An 18,705-nucleotide genomic window follows, 5' to 3' on the forward strand; every position below is an offset into this window, starting at 1 on the left:
TTTATCAAATCTGCAGCATCTTGAAAATGACAGAATTGTTTTGGATCTGTGTGCATTTATTCTATTTTTTAACTTTTAGAGAACTTTTTTGCCAGTTTATCTAAAGAGCCATTCATTCAGAATAGAACTAGGATCACAACAAACTATCCAGCCCTGGCCTGAAAAACAGGGGATGAGTCACAGGTCAAGGGTATGAGGAGGGGGCTGGGTCCCAGCAGGGAGTCCAGTCGCAACCTAACCTGTACAGAGGGTCAAAATAGGAGAAGCAGCAATGCCCGGCTGAGTTCAGGACATTTCCACCTCCCCTGGTCTCCACAATAACAATTAAATATAGGTATAATAATCTGGCAATGTGGAAACTGCGACATAAATAGGTTAAATGACTTCCCCTTTAAGTAAGGCTGTAGCTAGAACTTGTACTGGAGCTTAAGTACCGTCATGGAGTGGAAGAAGGGGCCAGATGACACAACAGTGGAACATTCCTCTGAAGTGACCCACGGCAGTTGCCTGCGGTGCACCGCATCTATGCCCATGAGCTACGGGGACATTGTGGGGCCTTGTCTAGGTTGAAAGGATCCCAGACACAAAGTGGAACACACCCAAGTCTAACCGGAGCATGAGCTGCTTCAGGGTTCTCTCTCTAGGCTAGGAGCTGCTGCCCCCACAGGCAGATGCAGTTCTTACAGAAAGAAAGGAAGGGTGTAGACGAAGGTAAAGGAAGCCCAGAGAGAGAGAGAGAGAAGAAGAAGCAAGCAAGTGCCGAAGTGAACATTGGCACCAGCTCTGTAGAGACCAGACCCCAGTATGCTGCCTAGCAAGGAGAGCAAACCCTTCCCAACCCCAGAGCACTACCTCAATTCCGCAGCTGCCTCTGGTTGCAACTTGGAAGCTCCAACTCTGCATTCAAGATGAGGACACCAAAGCATCCAATTTCATCTAGCCCATGACAAAAGTCGGGGGGGAATACTTGGGTTCTGTATCCAATGCACATAATGGAAAACTTGATCAACAGTAGCTTAACCACAAGCATATTTATGCATCTCACCTAACAAAATGTCTGGAGATTGGTGGTTCCAAGGTTTCTCAGCCTCTCTGCCATTGTATTGACCTTCTTCTTGGGGTCACAAGATGGCTGCCAAAACTCCAAGTATTGCAACATCACACGATAGCAATCCAAGCAGAAAGGAAGAGGACCAGTGGGAAAGGGCCCTCTCTGTACAGATCTCTCTTTTATTAGGGAGGAAAATTGTACCCTAGAACTCAGCCCCCTTTACATCTCACTGGCCAGAACCAGGTCCTATGCCCAGTTCCCTAAACTGCATCACTAGCAAAAAGAGAGAGAGAAAGAGAGAGAGAGAGAGAGAGAGAGAGAGAGAGAGAGAGATTCCATGATTAGCTTAAGCCAAACTTGGGGCTTCTGGTTGCCTCCCAAAAAATCAGCTTTCTTTTAAAGATTACACAAGCAACATGGGGCGCCTGGGTGGCTCAGTCAGTTGAGTGTCTGACTTTGGCTCAGGTCATGATCTCCCCAGTTCATGGGTTCGAACCTTGCATCAGGCTCTGTGCTGACAGCTCAGAGCCTGGAGCCTGCTTCGGGTTCTGTGTCTCCCTCTCTCTGCCCCTCCCCTGCTAGTGCTCTGTCTCTCAAAAATAAATGTTAAAAAAAATTTTTTTAAATAAAGATTACACAAGCAACAGTGGCTCCATCTCCTATTCCCAACCTGCCCATTATCCCTCCCTCTCCCGTTATTCTCCACTCTCCAAGAACCTGGTCCTTGATGAATCCAATCCCTTTGGCCTGCTCACAGAAGAAAAGAGGAGAGCTCTTCTCAAAGAGTGTGGAGGCACATTGTGTGAGCACCAATTTCTACTAATTATACCGCTGGAGTTCTTACATCAAACATTACCCGTGGCACCCAGATAATGTGGATCTCCCAGGGCAGTTTTTGCTATACCCTACACTCAGGGACTCAGCACTTTGGAACACTCCAAAACAGACTGATTTCATGACAAATTTGCTAGTCATGGGTATTTTAGTGAAGATTCGATGGAAATGGAAACAGAGGAGTGGAGAGGCTCAGCACAGAGTCATCACCCCAACAAGTCTCCCTTGAATAACACTTTCAGACCTACTTTGGAAGCTCCTCACTTTCCCTCTTTGCCCTTACTTCACACATCCTCTACAAAAACTGCCCTAAGTAGTCTGCTCTTGCCTCAGCCTGCTTTTTCCACTCGGCCAAAGGCTCAACGGCCGTTCATGGATCTGCAACCAAATATTATTCTTCAAGCAAAGCAACTAAAATTATCATTCACTATTATAGATGTTGATAAGTAGAGTGAGTAGGAGAGCAAGGAATAAAGCATAGGAATTAAAGTGAGTAATTTTTTATAGGGAATGTTGGAAGCAGGGTGTTGATTGTTTTATCTTGGGACAGGTATTCACATTTTAGGTCACCCAAGAGTAGCTAGCTTACAATTCAAATTCCTGTCTCTGTGAGATGAAATACATACCCAAAGCAAGAACAAGACAAATGACTTTAAGTTGCCATACCTCATTCTCATTAGTTCTAATTTTATGTTCAAACTGTGTGTGTGTGTGCACGCGCACACACATGTGCATGTGAGAGAGAGAGAGAGAGAGAGAGAGAAAGAAAGATCAAGCATAATTAGCTAAATGGACTCAATTCCCCAAACCCCTTGAGAGCTTGCTGTGGTGAAACCAATTTTACAGGCGTCTGTCTGACATAGCCAATTATTGGGATCCCTCTAGAATCCGCTGGACCTAAGGGCTTGCCATGTTACCTTTCCCTCCAGTGAGATGTAGGCCAAACAGACTGGGGATCAAGTAAGTGAGGTGTTCAAAGACCCACTGACCTTAACCAGCTGAGAACTGAAGCTGAAATAGCTCACAAAGGAGGTACACTTGTTACCTTACTAGAGATAGGAACAGTGGTTAAACAGAATCACTGAGACCACTGATTGAGACTTTTTCAAACAGTAAACTTCACTCAGAAGTACTCTTTCTGGTTGCACTCCAGGCAAACTTCTCTCACCCTGTTTCAGTTTTCTATTGCTGGATGAAACACACACACACACACACACACACACACACACACACACCAAAACACAGTGGGTTAAAACTATAACAATGTATCATTTCTCCTAAGTCTGTGGGAGACCAGTTGGGGTCACTCATGCAGCTTTTAGCGGGAAGCTCAGTTAGGGATCCTGTTTCTCCTTCGTATGGTCTTTCTTTCTATGTGACATCTCCAACTCTAGCATCTCCCCTTGTGGCTTGCCTCTAACAGGGTAGTCCTGACTTCATCACAGCATGGTATTTGGGTTGCAAGGGTGGTCCAGAGGACAAGCCCCAGTGTGCAACTGTGTATCTAGCCTCTGCCTATCTTAAGCTCACTAATGTCACATTGGCCAAAAAAACCCCACAGGGCCGATGTGGGAGGAGACTCCACAAGTGGCTCACTGGGTTCACTGTCTACCACAGCCTCAAAGTGCCAGTTTCTCTATTTACCCCTCTGGGGAACATAATACTCTTCAGGGAGGACAACTGTGAGACTCTATGGGCTGAAGACTCTAAGTCACCAGAAGCAATTCAATAACAGTGAATATAGAATTGAGTTAAAGAGGATTTCAGAATATGTCTTAGGAAGATTTGTTATTTGGTGTTACCTTTAAAAAATCATATTAGAAAGGGTCGGTGAAAACATAAACCCCCCAAATTTAATCAGATGGTTTAAATTATTGAGTCTGGAAGGTAATGAGTGTGCCTAATTGAAATTTGTCTTCAGACATGCTTCCCTGATCTGCCTCTTTTCTAAAGTTAGTACTCAATTCATCCATTTCTTTATTCCTTCAGTAAGTGTTCATGAAGTATCAGGCATGACTCTACACGCTAGGAATTTGTGCTCAGCCCTAGTCCATCTCTCACCGTCTCTACCTGGATTCTAGCAATGGCCCAATACCTGGTCTCTCCATCCCAACTCCATGTGCTCCCAAGTCCAAAAACACGAAACTAAACCCATTTTGTTTCAGCTTCAAAAGCTTCTGGCAGTGTATAAAATCTAAACCTTCCAGAGTGGCTTTCAAGACCCCTCAGAACCTAACTCCCATCTACTTTCTACTAAAAAGTACTTTTTTATGAAGAGTAAAATCATGACTCTCATACAGATATGAAGTGAACACCTGTCTCATACAGATATGAAGTGAACATTTTATTTAGCCCACTGATTAGTAAGGACCTGGTAAGGTGTTAAGATCAAGTTCAAAGGAGTATCTGCAGAGCAGATACATATACAGACACTCAGGAATACTGAAATGAATTTATTTTTTTAATGTTTATTTATTGATTTTGAGAGGGGGGCAGAGAAAGAGAGGGAGAAAGGATCCCAAGCAGGCTCTGTGCTGTCAGCAGGAAGCCTGACTCAGGGCTCGATCTCACAAACTGCTGGATCACGTCCTGAGCTGAGACTAACAGTCGGATGCTTAACCAACTGAGCCACCCATGTGCCCCTGAAATTAATTTCTTAACAGAAGCAAAACAGAATGCTTCCTTCCACCTGTATGGCTTGGGGTTGGTGGAGGTGGGGAATCAACTATACCTCCACCTGACAAAATTCATTTTCATTTCTCTAGACAAGAATCACTTGCCTTACTCTTTGAGTTGTGTAACTTACAGGGTTGTAAATAACTCAGACAGTGGGAGGCACAGATCACTATAGAACCACATAATATGGAAGAGTGCACTGGACAATGCCCAGCATTCTGTAAGATACCCAGTAATCTTTTCTTTTTCCTTTTTTTCCATTTCAAAGTCTGATCATTTTTTTATACCTTCCAGCCTCATCATCAACTGTTTCCTCAGCCCTTCACCCTATGTTATTGCCACACTATGCTCCTCATAGCTGCCTAGGAAAGCCCCATGTGCTTCTGTTCACATTTCTGGTGCACTTTCTGTACCCTCTGCATGGAATGGACCCACTCTCTATTTGGAAATATACCCATCTTTCTATTTATTCAGCATATACTTCCTTCTACGTCAATAATAGGCCAAGAAGTAATGATTCAGAGGTGAAGAAGAAAGACAAGGTCTCAGCCTAGCCTGGGAATTATACTATACGTGTGCTATCTACCTTGAATCATCAAGACTTTAGAAAATGCACAGATGTCCAACCATTGTGTAACTATGAGTGTCAGTGGGACTTCCCTTGGAGTGCCAGGACATTTCCACTGGTGATCATTCTGAATGAAAGAGGAGCCCTCAAAGGAGACTGAGAAGGAACATTCAGCAGAGGCAAAAGGACCAGAAGGGACCAAGACAAGACAATCAGAGCAGGAGGGACTGGCCAACAATGCAACCACCATGGAGAGGTCCAGCAAGAATATGAATTAAATACGCCCGTATGTTTTGGAAACCACATTTTGCAGAGTGTTTCCATGGAAAGACAGAGGCAGAAGTCATTTTACTCTGGGCTATAAAATGAAATAGGGGGCAGAGAATTGTAGAGGCTGGATGTGGTTTTTTTCTTTTCAAAGAGTAGAAATTCAATTTAGAACTAGAAAGGGGAGAAGGATGGAAAGAGAAAGTGTAAGTATATCTGCTAAGTCATTTCCCAAAGCAAAGCCAGCTACATTATCATGTACAAAGAGCACTGGATTTGGACTACAAGCAAAACAAAACAAATAAAAAACACACAAACCTTGCATTCAGATCCTCCTTACGAGATTTGGGATTTGTTATGCAATCTCTTTGGACTTTAGTTTTCTTATCTATACGGTGGGTATGGTGATGCCTCAAAATATCATTCAATGACATAATCTTTATAAAAGAACATAATATAAAGTCTAGGACACATCATTTGTTCAAATGTATTATTTTAAGCCTCAGAGAGACATTCACTGAGGTTTGGTTTGTTTTTTACATCCCATCTGGCTGGGGTTCCAGAAGTGAAGAGTAAAAGTACCCACTGTCCAAGGGCTTTGAATTCTTGGTAGTAAGAATTTGCATTTCAGGATCCGTTCCTAAATAAGAACCTGGGAGATGATCTTGCTTTGCTTTGCTTTACTGAAGGGCAAGGCCCCCAAAGGTGATCGCAGAACAGACCCGAGAAACCAGGTCTCTCGAGAATGGTACCCTGCCTTTTCCTCCTTACTAATTAGACCCCAGAAAGACTCTAAGATGGAACAAGTGGGAAATGTGAACAGTTCCTTTTTATCGCTGAGGAGACTGAAGCAGCTCAAAGTAGAACTGATGCAAACCCTAGGCTTCCTACGACTAATCTACCACCAATCACCCTCAAGCCCCCAAACCTTCCACTCCCACCCCCGAGGAAGAATTAACTACTTGAACAGATGACTTTAGGTTTCCCTTCTGTCTTCAAGAGGGGAAAACTTCACTTTCTTTTCTCTAGACAGCATCCTAATTTGTTTCCACTTAGCCACATAGCTCAGGACAAGAGCTTTTAAAATTAATGATGCTTTTCTAAGAGCAACTGCTTCTGCTCTAATCACATGCTATTTCTTGCTACCCACGGAGCCCAACATTAAGACTGCCTAAAGAAATCATCAAATTGCCCAAAATGCACTGCTCTCAAGCCTCCAGGTTGCTTAATAAATGATGATGAGTCACCCTTAGCTAGGTAGTCACCTCACATCCCTTACAATGTGAGCTTTCATGTCAATATGCTCCCTAGGAGGCAAATGTGGGCTGGGAAAGGTCAAGGCTCAGGTTTTTCGAAAACCTTCCCAGCCGTGTTTGTTTTGTTTTGTTTTTTTAATTTTTTTTTTATTGAGGTAAATCACATAACATACAATTAGCTATTTTATTTTTTTATCTATTTTTTAAAATTTATTTATTTTGAAAGAGAGAAGAGATCAGGGGAGGAGCAGAGAGAGAGAGAGGGAGAGAGAGAGAATCCCAAGGAGGCTCTGCGCTTTCAGCAGCTAGATGCTTACTGACGGAGACACCCAGATTTAGCTATTTTAAAGTGGACAATCAGTTGTATTCAGTATTTCCACACAGTTTTGTGCAACCATGAGCTCTCTATGGTTTCAAAACTCGCTCATCACCCCATTAAAACACTTTGCACCCATTTAAGAAGTCATTCTTCACTCGCCCTTACCCACATCCCCTGGTACCACTAATCTGCTTTCTGGCTCAGTGGATTTGCACATTCTGGATGCATCATATGAAAGGAATCATACGTGACCTTTTGTGCCTGGCTGCTTTAACCTAGTGTAATGTTTTCAAGGTTTATCCATGTTGTAGCATGTATCAGCACTCCATTCCTTTTTATGGCTGAATAGTATTCCGTTGTGTGTATATACCACAATTTGTCTACCCATTCAGCTGTTGGTGGACACCTGGGTTGTTTTCACCTTTTGATTATGATGAGTAATGCTGCTATGATGAGTAATGAGTAATGTACATTCTTGTACATTTTTCTATGTGGATCCCAGAATGTGTTTGATATGCCTCTTCACTCCTTCAGCTCATGAAGAACGCTTGACTGGAACAACTTCCATGAAACCTTCAGCAAGAAGGAACAAGATATTCTTAAGGACAAAGGGATGTTCTTTTTTCTCATTTTTAGTTCACTGCATGATTTTATTGAAAATGTTTAGCATAGGGGCGCCTGGGTGGCTCAGTTGGTTAAGCGTCCGACTTCTGCTCAGGTCATGATCTCGCGGTACGTGAGTTCGAGCCCCGCATCGGGCTCTGTACTGACAGCTCAGAGCCTGGAGCCTGTTTCAGATTCTGTGTCTCCCTCTCTCTAACCCTCCCCCGTTCATGCTCTGTCTCTCTCTGTCTCAAAAATAAATAAACATTTAAAAAAAAATTTTTTTAAAGAAAATGTTTAGCATAGTATTGAGAAACATCGTGTTCCATACAGACGCCAGAGTGTCACTATTCCTGGATATTGCCATCATACAGTATGGTCTAATATGAATGTCTGTAAATGTTTTTATATAATTTAAGTTTGGGATTCAATGACTTTTGCACGTTCTTATTTCCCTGACTCCTTTATTTGACGACATAGAGGCTGAGCCTCTCCTGATTCAACAGAGTTAGACATGATCAGAAAATGTGGTTGGTCTTTAGGACCAATGGGGAGCAAGAGCTGGGGAAGGCCTGGGATCAACTGATTACAGAGGATCTTTATCAACTTGGTTGGGTAGCAATCTGAAAATCTTAAAATTTGGCCCCTGAATATGGCCAAATTCATACCAATTAAGTCACAAATGTATACAAAATACTTTAAAATACAGAAGTGATGTTAAGTAATGGTAGAACAATACATTCTCAAGCCAGGGATAGACAGTGCAAACTTCTAACTCATGTTTTCTTTCTGAGGATCATTATTATAAAACTAGTTCAGTATATTCTCAGACTCCAAATATCTCAAAGTCAAATGTTTATCTCTAAATCAACTGGTTTTAGCCATGTCAACATGTCTGTATTGAGAACAAACTGAGGGTGGATAGGGGCGTGGGGGAGAGGGGAAAATGAGTGATGGGCATTGAGAGGGCACTTGTTGGGATAAGCACTGGGTGTTGTATGTAAGTCAATTTGACAATTTTTTTTAAATTTACATCCAAGTTAGTTAGCATATAGTGCAACGATGATTTCAGGAGTAGATTCCTTAATTCCCCTCACCCATTTAGCCCATCCCCCCTCTCACAACCCCTCCAGTAGTCCTCTGTCTGATCTCCATATTTAAGAGTCTCTTATGTTTTGTCCCCCTCCCTGCTTTTATATTATTTTTGCTTCCCTTCCCTTATGTTCATCTTTTCTGTGTCTTAAAGTCCTCGTATGAGTGAAGTCATATGATTTTTGTCTTTCTCTGACTAATTTTGCTTAGCATAGTACCCTCCAGTTCTATCCATGTAGTTGCAAATGACAAGATTTCATTCTTTTTTATTGCTGAGTAATACTTCATTGTATGTATATACCACTTCTTTATCCATTCATCCATCGATGGACATTTGGGCTCTTTCCATGCTTTGGCTATTGTTGATAGTGCTGCTATAAACATTGGGGTGCATGTGCCCCTTCGAAACAGCATCCCTGTATCCCTTGGATCAATACCTAGGAGTGCAATTGCTGGGTCGTACAGTAGTTCTATTTTCAATTTTTTGAGGAACCTCCATACTGTTTTCCAGAGTGCCTGCACCAGCTTGCATTCCCACCAGCAATGCAAAAGAGATCCTCTTTCTCCACATCCTCGCTAACATCTGTTGTTTCCTGAGTTGTTAATGTTAGCCATTCTGACAGGGGTGAGGTGGTATCTCATTGCGGTTTTGATTTGTATTTCCCTGAGGATGAGTGATGTTGAGCATTTTTTCATGTGTCGCTTGGCCATCTGGATGTCTTCTTTGGAGAAGTGTCTATTCATGTCTTTTGCCCATTTCTTCACTGAATTATTTGTTTTTTGGGTGTTGAGTTGGATAAGTTCTTTATAGATTTTGGATACTAACACTTTATCTGGTATGTCATTTGCAAACATCTTCTCCCATTCTGCCGGTTGCCTTTTATTTTGCTGATTGTTTCCTTCACTGTACAGAAGTTTTTATTTTGATGAGGACCCAATAGTTCATTTTTGCTTTTGTTTCCCTTGCCTCTGGAGACGTGTTGAGTAAGAAGTTACTGTGGCCAAGATCAAAGAGGTTTTTACCTGCTTTCTTCTCGAGGATTTGATGGCTTCCTGTCTTACATTGAGGTCTTTCATCCATTTTGAGTTTATTTTTGTGTATGGTGTAAGAAAGTGGTCCAGGTTCATTCTTCTGCATGTCGCTGTCCAGTTTTCCCAGCACCACTTGCTGAAGAGACTGTCTTTATTCCATTGGATATTCTTTCCTTCTTTGTCAAAGATGAGTTGGCCATATGTTTGTGGGTCCAATTCTGGGTTCTCTATTCTATTCCACTGATCTGAGTGTCTGTTCTTGTACCAGTACCATACTGTCTTCATGATTACAGCTTTGTAGTATAGCTTGAAGTCTGGGATTGTGATGCCTCCTGCTTTGGTTTTCTTTTTCAAGATTGCTTTGGCTATTCGGGGTCTTTTCTGGTTCCATACAAATTGTAGGATTATTTGTTCTAGCTCTGTAAAGAATGCTGGTGTTCCTTTGATAGGGATCGCGTTGAATACGTAAATTGCTTTGGGTAGTATCGACATTTTAACAATATTTGTTCTTCCTATGCACGAGCATGGAATCTTTTACCATTTCTTTGTGTCTTCTTCAATTTCTTTCATCAGCTTTCTATAGTTTTCAGTGTATAGATTTTTCACCTCTTTGGTTAGATTTATTCCTAGGTATTTTATGGGTTTTGGTGCAACTGTAAATGGGATCGATTCCTTGATTTCTCTTTCTGTCGATTCATTGTTGGTGCATAGGAATGCAACCGATTTCTGTGCATTGATTTTATATCCTGCAACTTTGCTGAATTCATGAATCAGTTCTAGCAGTTTTTTTGGTGGAATCTTTTGGGTTTTCCATATAGAGTATCATGTCAGCTGCGAATAGTGAAAGTTTGGCCTCCTCCTGGCCGATTTGGATGCCTTTTATTTCTTTGTGTTGTCTGATTGCAGAGGCAAAGACTTCCAATAATGTGTTGAATAACGGTGGTGAGAGTGGACATCCCTGTCTTGTTCCTGACCTTAGGGGGAAAGCTCTCAGTTTTTCCCCATTGAGGATGATATTAGCATTGGGTCTTTCATATATGGCTTTTATGATCTTAAGGTATGATCCTTCTACCCCTACTTTCTTGAGGGTTTTTACCAAGAAAGGATGTTGTATTTTGTCAAATGCTTTCTCTGCATCTACTGAGAGGATCATACGGTTCTTGTCCTTTCTTTTATTGATGTGATGAATCACATTGATTGTTTTACGGATATTGAACCAGCCCTGTGTCCCAAGTATAGATCCCACTTGGTCGTGGTGAATAATTTTTTTAATATATTGTTGGATCCTGTTGACTAATATCTTGTGGAGGATTTTTGCATCCATGTTCATCAGGGAAATTGGTCTGTAGTTCTCCTTTTTAGTGGGGTCTCTGTCTGGTTTTGGAATCAAGGTAATGCTGGCTTCATAGAAAGAGTTTCGAAGTTTTCCTTCCATTTCTATTTTTTGGAACAGCTTCAAGAGAATAGGTGTTACCACTTCCTTAAATGTTTGGTAGAATCCCCCTGGAAAACCATCTGGCCCTGGACTCTTGTCTGGGGGGAGATTTTTGATTGCTAATTTGATTTCTTTACTAGTTATGGGTCTGTTCAAATTTTCTGTTTCTTCCTGTTTCAGTTTTGGTCATGTATATGTGTCTAGGAATTTGTCCATTTCTTCCAGATTGCCCATTTTATTGGCATATAATTGCTCATAATGTTCTCTTCTTATTGTTTTTATTTCTGCTGTGTTGGTTGTGATCTCTCCTCTTTCATTCTTGATTTTATTTATTTGGGTCCTTTCCTTTTTGATCAAACTGGCTAGTGGTTTATCAATTTTGTTAATTCTTTCAAAGAACCAGCTTCTGGTTTCATTGATCTGTTCTACTGTTTTTTGGTTTCAATAGCATTAATTTCTTCTCTAATCTTTATTATTTCCTGTCTTCTGCTGGTTTTGGGTTTAATTTGCTGTTCTTTTTCCAGCTCTTTAAGGTGTAAGGTTAGGTTGTGCATCTGAGATCTTTCTTCCTTCTTTAGGAAGGCCTGGATTGCTGTATACTTTCCTCTTATGACCGCCTTTCCTGCATCCCAGAGGTTTTAGGTTGTGGTGTTATCATTTTCATTGGCTTCCATGAACTTTTTAATTTCCTCTTTAACTTGTTAGTTAGACCATTCATTCTTTAGTAGGATGTTCTTTAGTCTCCAAGTATTTGTTACCTTTCCAAATTTTTTCTTGTTGTTGATTTCGAGTTTCAGAGTGTTGTGGTCTGAAAATATGCACGGTATGATCTCGATCTTTTTGTACTTGTTGAGGGCTGATTTGTATTCTAGCATGTGGTCTATTCTTGAGAACATTCCATGTGCACTGAAGAAGAATGTATATTCTGCTGCTTTAGGATGAAATGTTCTGAATATATCTGTTAAGTCCATCTGGTCCAGTGTGTCATTCGAAGCCATTGTTTCCTTGTTGATTTTTTAATTAGATGATCTGTCCATTGCTGTGACTGGGCACAGATTGTTGAAATCTCCTACTATTATGGTATTACTATCAATGAGTTTCTTTATGTTTGTGATTGGTTTATATATTTGGGTGCTTTCACATTTACTGCATAAATGTTTACAATTGTTAGGTCTTCTTGGTGGATAGACCCCTTAATTATGATATAATGTCCTTCTTCATCTCTGGATACAGTCTTTATTTTAGAGTCTAGATCGTCTGATATAAGTATGGTTACTCCAGCTTTCTTTTGTTGACCATTAGCATGATAGATGGTTCTCCATCCTCTTACTTTCAATCTGAAGGTGTCTTTAGGTCTAAAGTGGGTCTCTTGTAAACAGCATATAGATGGATCTTGTTTTCTTATCCATTCGGTTACCCTATGTCTTTTGATTGGAGCATTTAGTCCATTGACGTATAGAGTGAGTACTGAAAGATATAAACTTATTGCCATTATGTTGCTTGTAGAGTTGGAGTTTCTGCTGGTGTTCTCTGGTCATTTCTAGTCTTTATTGTTGCCTTGGGTCTTTATTTATTTGTTGTTGTTGTTTTCCTCATCTTTTCTCCTCTCAGAGAGTTCCCCTTAAAATTTCTTGCAGGGCTGGTCTAGTGGTCACAAACTCCTTTCATTTTTGTTTGTCTGGAAAACTTTTTATCTCTCCTTCTATTTTGAATGACAGCCTTGCTGTGTAAAGAATTCTTGGCTGCATATTTTTCTGATTCAGCACATTGAATGTATCCTGCCACTCCTTTCTGGCCTGCCAGGTTTCTGTGGATAGGTCTGCTGCAACCCTGATCTGTCTTCCCTTGTAGGTTAAGGACTTTTTTTCCCTTGCTGCTTTCATGATCCTCTCCTTGCCTGAGTATTTTGTGAATTTGACTATGATATGCCTTGTTGATGGTCGGTTTTTGTTGACTCTAATGGGAGTCCTCTCTGCTTCCTGGATTTTGATGTCTGTGTCTTTCCCCAGGTTAGGAAAGTTTTCTGCTATGATTTGCTCACATAAACCTTCTACCCCTATTTCTCTCTCTTCCTCTTCTGGGACCTCTATGATTCTGATGTTCCTTTTTAATGAGTCACTGATTTCTCTAATTCTTAAATCGTGCTCTTTTGCCTTAATCTCCCTCTTTTTTTTCCTGCTTCAGTATTCTCCATAAGATTGTCCTCTATATCACTGATTCTCTGTTCTGCCTCATCCATCCTTGCCGCCATGGCCTCCATTTGAGATTGCAGCTCAGTTATAGCATTTTTTATTTCATCCTGACTAGCTTTTACTTCTTTTATCCCTACAGAAAGGGATTCTAATCTATTTCCAACTCCATCTAGTATTCTTATCATCATGATTCTAAATTCTGGTTCATACATCTTGCTTGTATCTGTGTTGGTTAAGTCCCTGGCTATTGTTTCTTCCTGCTCTTTCTTTTGGGGTGAATTCCTTCATTTCACCATTTTGAAGGGAGAAACAGAATTAATGAGGTAAAAAATTAAAATTAAAAAAATTAAAATTTAAAAATATTAAAATTTAAAAAACATTAAAATTAAACAATTAAAAACAAACACACACACACAAAATCGAATAAATGATGCTAGATCCTAGGTGTGTTTTGGTCTGGGTGTTGAAAGGGGCTTGATAGATTAGGGAAAAAAAAGAGGGAAGAAAAAAGAAATAATGAGAAATAAATCATTTGAAAATTTGAAAAAATGAATACACTGAAGTAGACTAAAATGAAATGATGGAAGTAAAATAGAATTTGAAAAAAATTACACAAAAGTAAAAAATATAGTAGAAAAAAATTAAAGAAAAATATTTTTAATAAAAATTGAAAATAAAAATGAATTTTTTCTCTTTCCATATTCAAGAAAAAAGAAAATAAATGAAAAGGAAAAAAGAAAAAAGAAAGAAAGAAAATTGAAAAGATGGACCAGCGAACAGACTGAAATATGACTGAAATTACTTCATTTTCCCCTAGAAGTCAGACTATGAAGCATTATATAGTCCATAAACAAAGGAGGCAGAAGATACTTGGGGTCCTGAAAAGTGAGGTTGGCCCACTTGGGTGGGGCTTAGTGTAACAGCTCTGTTCTCCACTAGATGGCGCTGCTTAGCTTACTGGGGCGGCTTGTGATGCTTGTAGGTGCGTATACGGCATGCGCGTGAGTGGTGAAAATGGCGTCACCCAGCAACCCAGTCTCTAGTATGGGAACTCTGTTCTCACTGATCCGCAATCACGCACCCGTCCTTTGTCTCTGGCTTCATCCACTCCCCGCTTTTACACAGTCCGTGACAAAGCCCCAGGCAGCACCTCCCTCCTGAGTTTTGTCTCCGATGTGGCTGTTTTTCCCGACCCCTTACTTCTGAGGGACTATGGTTTTGACCCTTTCCGCCCCTCTGCAGAGGGTCTCACCAAGCAATAGCCGTGTGCCGGCCGCACCCAGGAACGTTTGCAGGTCCATGCTGTTGCCGATGTCCAGAGACTGTGGCCAGGTGCCAGCCTGCCCCAGAAAAAGTTCGTGAGACAGTGTAGCAGCAGCGTTTCGGGGATTATGGAAAATCACAACGCACATCTGGCATCAGGCTTCACCCACAACGACCTTGTTCCAGCACCAGCGAATGTGGCTGTTCTCCCGGGTCCACTGGAGCCTTGCCTTTGGGGGACCCACACAGTCGCTACCAGGTGTCCTCCCAGCAGGGGAACCGCCTCTCCCCGTGTGGCCTGAAGAACCGGGACCCCACTCTGCTCCTGGGGATTCGCCCTTCCCACCAGAGCACCACCAGGCATGGAGCTGCAGCATTTCAGACTCTGCCCTCCCCTGTTTACAGTCTTAATGGAAGTTAAACCCTCTCCTTTCTCCTTTCTCCCTTTTTAGTTCAGTCCCTGCGGCTGTTTCCACTTTTCCACTTTCTCTCCAGCTGCTTTTTGGGGGCGTGCTTTTCCTGTATCCCCCCCACCCCCATCTCCGTCCTCTCTCTGCACACAAAATTGGCTCCCTGCCCTCCGCGGCTTCTCTCTCCCTCAGTTTACCTCTCTGCACCTTGTACATGCTGAATTCTGTGGTTCAGGTTGTGTAGATTGTTGTGTGAATCCTCAGATCAGTTTTCTAGGTGTGCAGGATGGTTTAGTGTTGGTCTGGCTGTATTTCATGGACACGAGACACACAAAAAACTTCCATGCTGTTTCTGCCATCTTGACTCCTCCTTGACAATAAATTATATTTAAAAAAAAAAAAACATGTCTGTATTGGCATGTCAGATGTCTTCATAAACAGGTCAAAAACTACATTTCCATTTCTCCAAGGAAAGATATTCAAATGCAGAATTCATGTATTTCTCAAAAATAATAAATACTACACGGCTTTAAAACATGGTCCTTTTGGGGCGCCTGGGTGGCTTGGTCAGTCAGGTGTCCGACTTCGGCTCAGGTCATGATCTCACAGTCTGTGAGTTCAAGCCCTGCGTCGGGCTCTGTGCTGACAGCTCAGAGCCTGAAGCCTGTTTCAGATTCTGTGTCTCCCTCTCTCTGACCCTCCCCAGTTCATGCTCTGTCTCTCTCTGTCTCAAAAACAAATAAAAGTTAAAAAAAAAATTAAAAAAAAAAAAAACATGATCCTTTCATCATGCTAAACCAATTCTTTCCAGATATACATTGTTACATTGTAATGCTTGTCAGATTTAAATAAAGTTCTCACTTGAAAGCTCCACACCTTGTCTTCAATAACAACTAAACGCTGCTTGCTAGCTTTAATTTTGACCTCTTACTATATCAGAGTTTAAAACTGCAAATGGTGGGGCGCCTGGTTGGCTCAGTTGGTTGAGCATTCAACTTCAGCTAGGGTCATGATCTCACGGTTCATGACTTCGAGCCCCGTGTCAGGCTCTGTGCTGACAGCTCAGAGCCTGGAGCCTGCTTCGGATTCTGTGTCTCCTTCTCTCTCCGCCCCTCCCTCCACTTGCACTCTGTTTCTCTGTCTCTTAAAAATAAATAAACATTGAAAATAAATAAATAAGTAAGTAAATAAATAAATAAATAAAACTGCAAAGGGTATTCAAATCTCCTTGCTAACTAGCTTGGATTTTCAATTCAGAACTTAGATCAGAGGATATACTGTCTCCCTTATTAAATTAGAGCAGAAGGGAGGTTCCCAGGCTTTGTCTAGTCAGGCAAATCCCCACCTTTCTTTTTGATCTGAATTATTCAGGTTGCATATTCCAGCCAATATTTATCTAAAGTTCAACTTTTCTCTGTGGCAGTAGAGCATCTCACTTAGGGAACTGTTGTATATTATCAGCCTGTGGGTCACATAATCCTCAGTGAGATTTTCTCCATCCTCTCTTTTGGCAATTTTTGAACATTATCCCAATGGAACAATTAAGGTTTACTTATTAATACTTTTTCTTCACTTTCTCTTACCTATATCTTTCAGACAAAATCTGCAGTTAAAATAATCATTTGCTTAACAGACTTGCTGCTTCAGAATACAAAAAGCAAATAGGTATTTAATATGAATGAAATAAATACAGAAAGGGGATAGTGTTTAAATATGCCTTTAGAAGCACTCATAACAAATTTATCTACTTCTTATATCAAAAACCAAAATAAAAGATCAGACTGAATAAGTGTTAATGGATTTAAGGTAGTCTTTATTTTGAGGAAAATCCACAACGTAAAACGATTGAGGAAAAAATGATACATATATTAGAGCACACCTCAAAAAACTAAGAAATACTGGACAGCTTCCAGCTTCAATTTGCAACCCACTAAGGCAGTCAGAAATTGCTCATCAATTTGATAAGTTTGAAGAGAGTAGCTCTATTGCTGGACAGAACTTTGGTATTTTAAGACTTAGAAGTTGAAGTAAGTGTGGGTACTTACCACGTGTTTTTAGAAGTGGTAGTTTTAAAAATTGCGGTGATGTCCCGGTTGGATTAGAGGTAATTCATAAAACTGCATTTATTTATGACTACATTGCCTGATTTATTTAACTCCTATGAGAAAATAAATGATTCACTTGCATTTTTAGCTAAATGAAATTCGGTTTAAATTAAGCAAAATAGCTAACTGGCTTATTTGAACCCTGAAAGTTAACATTCGGGGTATTTCATGATTTTCTAATGTACACTTGAAAGGAGAGAGCTAATTTGGGCTTTACTTGAATGTTCATAATATTATTATTACATGTAAACTAGTACACAAAGTGCTTTCATAGGAAGCTATCTTTGACAACCTCAGAAGTATGTAAAATATGAATTTCCTCAAGGGGATTATATTGTATAAGAAAATTGTGCAATTATATGATGGTGGCCTAAGACTATCGTAAGAACAAAGGTAAAAGTTCCCCGTCACAATAAGACAAAATGGCACCAACACTTCTTTTTTTGTTGTTTTAATGTTTATTTTTTTATTTTGTGAGAGAGAGCATGCACACAAGGGATGGGCAGAGAGAGACAGAGAGAGAGAAAGAGTCCCAAGCAGGCTCCGCTCAATCAGTGCTTAGCCCAATGTGGGGCTCAATCTCACGACTGTGAGATCATGACCTGGGCTGAAATCAAGAGTTGGATGTTTAACCAACTGAGCCACTCAGGCGCTCTGACACTGACATTTCTCATTCAAGTTCAATTAAAAACCAGAGCATTCCTGTATCCCTAGCCACTGTTTCCTAAAACCACAAAGATCCGTTCCAAGGCTTAAAACAGAGATCTGATGCTTTAATAGTCATCATTCTATATTTTACTGAATTCTGAAGTGAAAAAAAAATTAATTCAAGATATCAAGTATGAAATCATAATATCGTGGAGATATGAAGGGTCATGGCTAAACAAGCAGGAGACATGCACCATTGTCTGCCCTTCTGATTGCCTCAGCCAAAATCATTGAAACACCCGTAACTTGCATCTTAGAGCAATGTTTTGTTTTGTCCTCTTGTAGAATGGTCTCTGTGATGTTGATAGCTACAGAGGCAGCATTATTAATTCTGGAAGTAGCTGGCCCAGAGAAGATCCCGTGAGTAAAGATGGCATAAACTTTAGTGGCTTTGATAGAGTGGCTTGACTGCAGTATATAGCATGTGTTGTCCACAAGGATGGCTACCTGATCTTTAATTAAGCACCAATCCGAATCATGCTACCCACCTCCATGGCTCTCCTTCTCTCTCTGTGTGCCAAGGCCAACACCACATTCAGTCTGTCCATGAATGATGCAGCCTCCTGCTTTGGGAGAAATGACAACACACATCCTCTGGTCGGCAATATTCTCTTGTTTCCCCATGTGAGTCACTCACAGGGATGGCAAAGAAGTGCTGGATGAGCAGCATGTAGGCCCACGGTAGTGATGTGATCTGCCCCAGCTACTGGAAGCACAGAATTATTTGGGAACATAGTACTTCTGGAGGTCATCCCAGGAAGCAAGTGGGGGAGCAGAGAAGTATGTGAAGGGATGTGTTAATGCTGCTATGACAGCTAGGGCTCCACCCCATTGAGATCCCTCCAGGAGACTGAGTAGAACACACCTGAGAATTACCCCTACCTAGAAGCAAGA

The 18,705-nt window shown here is 41.0% G+C and overlaps 1 pseudogene; it reads right to left on the reverse strand.

Moving 5' to 3' along the window:
* Nucleotides 1-407: 407 nt before the first annotated feature.
* On the reverse strand, nt 408-18,545 carry LOC122236345 (annotated as a pseudogene).
* Nucleotides 18,546-18,705: the final 160 nt, after the last annotated feature.

This window comes from Panthera tigris, chromosome A2, assembly GCF_018350195.1.
Source record: "Panthera tigris isolate Pti1 chromosome A2, P.tigris_Pti1_mat1.1, whole genome shotgun sequence".
In the NCBI taxonomy this organism is placed as follows: domain Eukaryota; kingdom Metazoa; phylum Chordata; class Mammalia; order Carnivora; family Felidae; genus Panthera; species Panthera tigris.